The sequence below is a fragment of the Branchiostoma belcheri genome, unplaced genomic scaffold (genome assembly GCF_001625305.1).
Source record: "Branchiostoma belcheri isolate BF01 breed outbred unplaced genomic scaffold, Haploidv18h27 scaffold67, whole genome shotgun sequence".
In the NCBI taxonomy this organism is placed as follows: domain Eukaryota; kingdom Metazoa; phylum Chordata; class Leptocardii; order Amphioxiformes; family Branchiostomatidae; genus Branchiostoma; species Branchiostoma belcheri.
This window is the reverse complement of record NW_017804320.1, coordinates 1,043,625-1,052,683: the sequence shown is the minus strand read 5'-3', so window position 1 is coordinate 1,052,683 and position 9,059 is coordinate 1,043,625.

Below are 9,059 nucleotides of genomic sequence, written 5' to 3'. Positions count from 1 at the left end.
CATATTTAAGATATCCGCCATCTTGGATCATCAATCTTGAATTTTCAACAATATTTTTTTTTTCATGATAAAGCCTAAAATACATTGTAAACATACTGAAGACCTTCATTTAAAAACCTTTTTTGGTAAAAAGAAATGAAAGTATTGATGAAAATTTAATGAAAATAACCTGTATATACCTGTTCTAATGATATGGTCCGCCATCTTGGATTTTGGCCAATGACGTCATCAAATTAGCATAAATTATGCATATTTAATGATAAAATTTACATAAAATTATATGGGATGTTATTAATATTAGAAACCATGAGTACCTTTACATAAAACTCATAAAATTCTATTGTTGAAACAAAAAGTACTAAAATTCAGCAAAAAATGCCTGTCAGAAACCCGTTGCCATGGCAACAGAAAAAATTATTATCTTATTCCAATGATAGAGAATTGTTGCCAACAATATTTTAGGAAAAGTCACCAAGTTTGGCCGTTCTACGGCTAACCGTTCAGACGCTAGGTGACATCAAAGTTGCCGCGGGCACTTTTAGCCCCCCCCCCGGTCTAGGTAGGGTTAAGATCAGTCCACATACGCTATATCATTAAAACTAATTAAGGTGCATTAAGATACACCCACGGCTTCTCTGGGTATGCTGTTCACAAGCAAACACACAGGAAGATACCCGGCCCAGAAAATAACAGCACAACCCGTCGGTACTTTATTTCTACAGCTACATATGGATATGTTGAGTAAAAAGTATGAAGTACTTAGTAGTCAAGACATTCAACTTTGGGAGTTTGACAAACGGACCAAACAACTGTAACCAATGGGGTATAGATAAGAGAAAGACTTCACGCTGTTTTACACATACCCTACAGGTATAAAAGGCTCAAACACCCATACAATAAACTCTGTAATATGTCAAGAGTTAACATAATACAACTCTTTCACAACAAATGACATGCAAATTGTGGTGGGAGTTGAGCTGTTTGTGTTCACATACAATACTGGTATATATATAGAATACAACACGGGGTATTCCGTATCGCCCGAGGTATCGGCCCGACCGCGGGTCGGCCGGGACCGAGGGCGATGCGGAATACACCGTGTTGTATTTTATTTATATCATACCCGCCCAAGAAAACGCGCCTTTCAATGCAATATGAGCCAAAAGTTGGTGCCCCTAAACCCTCAAATGCAACAACATCAGTTCCAACGTCCGGATTCTGTATTCGAATTTTCGAAAGGGGCACACGCGGTTAGGGCGAAACGCGTTCGAATCGTTTTATGGAAGCCATGGAAGCGTTCGATAACGGGTTCCGGACCGGGCCGTACCGTAAAGTACGGCCCGGTCCGGAACCCGTTATCGAACGTTATCGCGGCCCGGGTATGATATAAAGTAACATAAACGTAATCACCACGGTCAGCTGACTGGATGACGTAATCCATTCACAACTTTAGATTTCCGGACTGGAGACAAGAAATCCAAAAGCTGGTGGGGTCGTGTGGCGTAGCGACAGAGTGCTCGACTCGGAATCAAGAGGTCGAGGGTTCGAGTCCTGACATGCCACCGATCTTGTGCCCTTGGGAAAGGCACTTTACACGACTTTCCTCACTTCGCTCAGGTGAAAATGAGTATTGTATTGTCCCCTGTGTTGGTGTCGGCATTAATTGAAAAGTTGAAAAAAATTGAGTGTGCCGTCACCACGTCTTGTGATTAGATGTTGGAATATAAAAAGAAAATCCAAAAGCTCCGATTTCAGTTTTAGTCTAGTTTATTGCAAGTTCTTGCCCGTAGGTTAATTACAAGTACATGTAACATGGAAATAAAGGATGGGCAACAGGATAGTTAACAATAAAGTATGTGACTACTCTAATAACTACTAAACACTTCATTCTAACTTATTGGGTTCGACTTCTTTTTGTGAGACAGAGGAAGACGAAAGATCCTACTTTTTTCTATAATGTGTGGGTTTTGAGAGTTGTTTCTATATTTGTTTTGATTACTGTTGTGATCAATGATTTGTTATGATTTGAATTGTTATGATTACTGTTGTGATCAATGATTTGTTATGATTTGAATTATTGTTATGGTTATTGTTATGATCAATGATTTGTTATGCTTTGAATTTTTTGTTATGATTATTGTTATGATCAATGGTTTGTTATGATTTGAATTATTGTTATGATTATTATTATGATCAATGACTTGTTATTTTTTATCATGACGATTGTTACGATTACTGTTATGATCAATGATTTGTTATGATGCGAATTATTGTTATGGTTATTGTTATAATCAATGATTTGTTATGATTTGAATTGTTATGGTTATTGTTACAATGAATGATTTGTTATCATTTGAAATATGATTTGTAAGCGATGGTTCAGTGTATGTATGCTGTTTTTGAAACATGAATAAAAAAAATCAAAATCTTCGATTTACCTTCTAGATCAGCTGTAAGCAGTATACAGGCCATCTAGAAGATATATTGAAGATATAGAACTATGCGCACATCAGTTGTAGAAGTCGAAGTCTTCTGCAGTTCCGCTGCCGCTCGGTACAGTGGCCCTACAGTAAGGACATTCCGACTTGCCACTGATTTGACACCATTTCTGGTAACAGCTGATGTGACAACTGTGTGCACTAGAACTTGTTGCGTTCGGACATTCTCGCCAAATGTCGTCGCTGCGAAGTACTTTGCCATAGCATATGATGCAATGACCGTGGACAAATCTTTGTTCATCGTTTGTCCCTTGCATGGCCATAAGGCCACTAGGTCTCTTGTCTTCAATACCTTTTATATGGCAAATTATAGTGTTTGACTCTGTCTGTGGCGAGATGTCATTGTCACATTTGGCCAACCCAACCGCTCCTGTGCTCGTAACGTTATGTCAATATACTCGTACAAAGGCCGGTTGACTTTCGAAGTTAATCTGTCAAAATTCAACATCAGAGAGTCCGTTCTTTCTTCAGGTTGACCCAAATTTTGACAAAAATTTAACGTTTTGTGGCGAACTTATCATAATCGATAAAGGATAAAGTTTATTCCTGTTAAATTTTAACACAATGTAACCACAATTGTTTGTGGGATAACAGATTTATAACCTTTGATCAGTGACCGGTACCCCATGTCATGAAACTCGGTACAGTAGTCATCAGAAACTTTCGAAAGTTTTCCAGCCCTGGAAGAAAATGAAATAGTTGAAAATCTTAAATTCTGATCCGGCGTTAAGGGTTCTCTTAAAATTAAAAGGTAAGCGGTAGTATATACTATACGTTCAACTACAAGACCGTGTGGCGTAGCGGCAGAGTGCTCGACTCCGAACCAAGAGGTCCCGGGTTCGACTCCTGACATGTCACCTATCTTGTGAGCTGTGCCCTTGGGAAACTTTGCACGACTTTCCTCACTTAACTCAAGTGGAAATGGGTATTGTCCTGTCCTGTATTTGTCCTCTGCGTTGGCGACGGCATAAAATAAGTTGATATTACTTGAGTGTGTCGTCACCATGTCTAGTCATTTATTGTTAGAATAGAAAATTCTACCTAGGTTGGATACTGACACATTGGCATCAACATACTAACTACCGATATTTCTAAAATCTATCCAAAATCTAACAATAATTTACCTGGCCTTTTGTGGAAAAATCATAAAGGCATCCAGTGCAGTTTTTGCGGCTTGGAAACCAGACTTTTTAAAAAGTCAATATTCTAGTCACTTATCTACATACTCAATTAAAACAACACTGTCCCAATGTATATCGACATTCATGGAGCAAAAGTGCCCCAAATTCTGAGGAAAAATGGTTACTGAACGGACCTGGATTGATTTTTAAGGTACCACCCAGAAAATAAAGGACTAATCTTGGGGCTTGTTTCTGCAGTTTTCTGTATCTGTATAGCCAGTAAAACCACCCTTCGGCGTAACACACCAGCTTCACAGGCACGCGGCGCGGCGGCAGCTGGCTACATTACACCGATCGACTTGTTACACCTTACCCTTGAACATCTAACTGTAAACATTGTTTAAAGCTATCTAATGACAATGCCCCTACTGAAAAATAGTTTTAAATGCCTAAAGTATGAAATACTGATTTAAATGTGCTAATTATGTGAAGCAGTATGTGTCAATATCATACAGATTGTCTTATTCGGAGTATTTCCAGTTTTGCTGCCCTGAAATTGTATTGGGTGTCTTTAAAAGAGGCATTTTAGGCTCAGAATTCTATCAAACCTAATCGACAGCCTTTAGGCCACATCGCCTTAATTTTATGGATGACATCCTCTGAATACCCATCAACTAGTGCGCGCGGGCGATTAAAAATAATTCCGGCAAAAAATAAAAATGCTACTTAACCACAGGAATACACAGCTGGTATTGTGAATTTGCGGCAGTACTTAGCGACGTATACGACAAGTCTGCTGGCTTTTTGCGGCATTTATGAATCGGCATTGTAGGTATGTACTGAGTTCTTGAGTCGTGGAACTTCGGTAGCCTGGATGCCATCCTCCAGAGTTACCACCGGCTCCGTTTTGTCGCCAACTACCATGGACTACCCAGGCCTAGAGCCAGGCCAGAGCCTCGGTGGACGTGATTTTTATTTTTATTTCTTAGAACAGGCGAAAATCAATGCGCGCGCGGATGTCATCCATAAAATTAAGTCGGTGTGGCCTTAGTCTAAGCTTTCTAACGTTTTGACAGGTCCGTCCTACCGAACCGACCACTTCCCCTTTTAGCCTCCACCCAAGCGGACCGGAATATCCTCCGCCCCGTTAGTCGTGAAAGGAGAAATTTGCCGACATTCCGACACAAATTATGCGCATAGCTCTCAGGTCGGGCGGTGTTGTAGGTACAATGCTTTGGCCACAGCAAGTAAATTTTATGGATGACATCAGCGCGTGCATTAATTTTCACCTGAGAAATGTTGTTGCCTTCTGATAGTGGTCAACATGCCAAAAATGGGCAAAGATGTCTGCTGCCATGCCGCGGCACGTGGATGACAGATAACTATGAAGAGAGGAAACAAGAAAAGGCTCTGATTCAATGTTTTCTTTCTTACTTTGATGCAGTGATATGTGATGCTGGCTGTGTATATGTGATGATCCCACCGAATAAAAACCATTTGTACAATGATTGAGTCAAAATTTTAAAATGTAGGAACCTTGTTTTTTCGGCCCGTCTTGTTTTTTTTACCCGCTCGCATTAGATTTGGATTCTGCGGAGGATGTCATCCATACAATTGACTTACTGTGGCCTTAACGACCCCGGCGACCCGTACATCATCGGGCTTTTAAAGGACCTACCTGACGTAATTTGAAAATGTGAGGTGGATCTTTTGGTATGTATGACCTGGTTAAGAGACATCGCCTGGACTCACGACTTCTGGGAGAACAGGAAATGTCTATTCAAGGTAGAGGGAAGTTCGCTTCTTGCAACAACTGGAGTCTAAAAGGCACCTAAAGCAATTTTAGGGCAGTAAACTAGATTTGCTGTGTCAAGTTTCTGGTTATTCTTTTAAAGTAGTAAGGCCACACCGACTTAATTCTATGGATGACATCCTTTTAATTCGAAGGTCCCCCAAACTAGTGAGCGCGGGCGAATAAAAGTAAATTCCGGCCAAAAATAAAAATGCTACTAAACCACAGGAATACAAAGCGGGTATTTTGAATTTGCGGTAGTACCTAGTACTTAGCGACGTATACAACAAGCCGGCGCATGCTGGCTTTTTGTGGAATTTATGAATCGGCACTAGTACTGTACGTATGTACTGAGCTCTTGAGTCGTGGAGCTCCGGTAGCCTGGGTGCCCGGCTCCGTATTGTCGCTAACTACCATGGACTACCCAGGCCTAGAGCCAGGCCAGAGCCTCGGAGGGCGTGATTTTTTTTAGAACAGGCGAAAATCAATGCGCGCACGGATGTCATCCATGAAATTAAGACGGTGTGGCCTAAGTTGAATATGAATCCTATACTGTGACAAAAATGCAACGTCATTAATAGAAAGTGGTTGCTTGTTTCGTATCGTAGGCTGGTTCTACCTATCTATTGGTGCACCGAAAGAGAAAAGTTTTTTTTGAAATGGTCACCAAAATGTTCCCCAGCTTTTTCACCTTCCCAGTCTACAAAAAAAACTGCATTTCTATTAACACCTCCCAATTCATATATCTCGCAAAATGTCGGCCATTTCATGCTCTACTGCATACAGAAAAGAAATCAAACCCAACAATAACTATATCCAAAGTAGTACTTTTTATCATTTGTACTTTTTTTTTGTTATTTCTTGCAAGTTCTTACTTTCTATTATGTAAGACAACAATCTTTCTCCACGTGCATCATGTTTCGGGTTTTTTGGAACGGGACGGAGTTCCCTAATACAGCCTAATACTCGGTATGATCCCTCTTAATTGGACCTGATTAGAATTTAGATAACAACGGCTTATTGCTGACAACAATAAAGACAACAAAAACAAAAACATCTGAGTCTCTGATCCATCCTTCGATCTGGTTTCCACCACTTTGCTCCCAGTGAGTGACAGCTTGTCCGTACGGTTTGCAGTAGCTGACAGATTACGATACTCTATAGCTGTATTCGGTGTGGGTTTCAGATCCTCATCGGTGTCAGATTTGTAAACAATTTTAGACAGAGGCAAAAGCACGAAGGGTCACTTTTGGGGCCACAAGATGACCAGTACATTATGGATCACAGATTTTTTGTGAAAGTGCCTCGACGTACCGTTTAGAAAAGTTACCGTTGTGTGGTCGTGTGGCGTAGCGGTAGCCTGTTCGGCTCAGGACCAAGAGGTCCCGGGTTCAAATCCTACCCATGTCACCGATCTTGTGCCCTTGAGAAAGGCACTTTACACGACTTTCCTCACTGGACTCAAGTGTAAATGATTACCTAGCTTCGGTTAGGGACGTCCCTAGAATGGAGGTCCCGTGTTTGGGAGAACCACACCCCACGCACGTTAAAAAACCCACCACACTTATAAAAAAAGAGTAGGGGACCTTCCCGGTGTGAGTGGTTCAAACCTTACAGTCCGGTATTACGTAGCTTGTACGTACATGTACAAAACTGGTGTGTTATGCCTGAAAAAGGCGGTTCACCTGTTATGCCAAACAAATTTTAACAAACGAACAGCGAGACACAGCGCAAAGGGGTCTTGCTCAAGTTCTCAACAGTCCATCAATTAAGTCATCGCAAAAGTCGTTTGAAAAGAAGGAGGCAAATATTAGCTTTAAGATATTAGATTAGTCAAAGCAATCTTGGGCATCATTTCCACTTCAACAGTTCTCGTATTGGCATTTTGATAAATGATTGTGAGTTGGTGTTTCAATCATGGAAACAAACAACAAAACATGGTTCGAAAGTTTTCGATGCTTCTTTGCATTGATGAAATGCCCCCTAGATGCTTCTTTGCATTGATGAAATGCCCCCTAGATTGGTTGTTAACAGTAACAATGCTATCAAGTATGAAATGTGTTACTATGCTTATTGCAAGTATAAACATCCTAGAATCGGACATGGATAGAAACTCTACAACTCCTTCCTTTTGGTCGAGAATAGATTGTAGCCTCTACCAGGCTTCGGAAGGCGCTTGGAGTAAGAGTAAAAATCGACCAAATAGAGAGATAGCATGCCGAGAGAGTTGGTCTGCTGGAGAGAACAGTCAAAATGTACTCTCTGGCGGACCAACTCCCTCGGAATGTTATCTCTCTATTTTACCGATTTCTGCTCTTTCCAGCCACCTCATGAAGCCTGACAGAGGCTAGCTACTGGCATAGTATATTTGGCAGAGTTCTACTCTTTCCAGCCGCCTTCCGAAGCCTGGTAGAGGCTAGAGAGATTGTTCTAGCCAGGGAGGCGACGATAGTTTACAAAGTCGGTTGATTCGTGGGTAAACTCTTCACCTGTCCTAAGCCCCGCGTATCCACACTTGTGTACAGGTAGAGCCCTGGGAAAGTGGCCGCTTATCTAAACACAGGGCTATACTACCCACTTGATTGGAAGTCTTGTATGACAAATGTACCCCAATTTGTAATCACAGCGAGTCACCGATCCTAAAGCCTGTATGAGGGTCTGCATGGGGGTGAAGTGATTACGAATTACACAAAATTTTTGCCACCGATTACGAATTACGTTAAAGTCTCAGAGCTGAATACGACTTTACGCTTTGCAGCTAATGTACTATTACGAATTACGTTGATTTTGGGGAGGCTGCCTACGGATTACGAAGACTAAAAAGGCCTGGTTACGCCTGACGAAAAACGGCATGCAGACCCTCATGTATGTGTTGGCTGGAAGGGTTGGGTTCAGGTTTCCCGCCAAAAAAAGGGCGAGATGGAGGGACAGATTAGGCGGGAAAATGATACACTTGCTTGCAAAGAGACTGAAAGGAAAGGAGAAGCGGTGAGGAGAGAGAGTTCTATTTACTGACTTCAGGGGGACCGTACAAAAAGGACAAAACGTTTTCATACAATGATTCAACGTCTACCAGAATTCTAGAAGAAACTAGAAACTAGGACTAGACAATGATAAACTTGCATGGAGAGAGACTGAAAGAAACCTGGCATGGAAAATAGCCGTGAGGAGAGAGAGGTCTATTTACTGACTTCAGGGACCGTACAAAAAGGACAAAACTTGGTTCAACGTGTACCATAATTCATTATAATAAACTAGGACCTAGGACTACACTTTCTGTACTAGACAAATTCTCACGCAGATGAAATGCAACATGAATTTCCAACAACTATGTATACGTACGTAAACATAGCCTATCAATGTGTTCTCTACTGTTGAGAAAGAAAAATTAACACGTAGTTTATAGGTGGTTCTTGAGAACGTATCTTTTATGATACTGCCGCGAGTTCTAAACTTAAGTTAAAGAAATAAGTGTATTTTGTTACCCTTTTAGTTTCATAAAATCCATGGTAATTCTTACTAATGTCCCCTTTTTTTTAGAATTTTGTATTTTGATGGAGAAACAAAGAAAGTTCGAAGAGGAAGAAACCCGAGACTTTTGATACACCCCAAAACATGCCTACGCTTGGTTTTAGAGTGGGCCTGGGC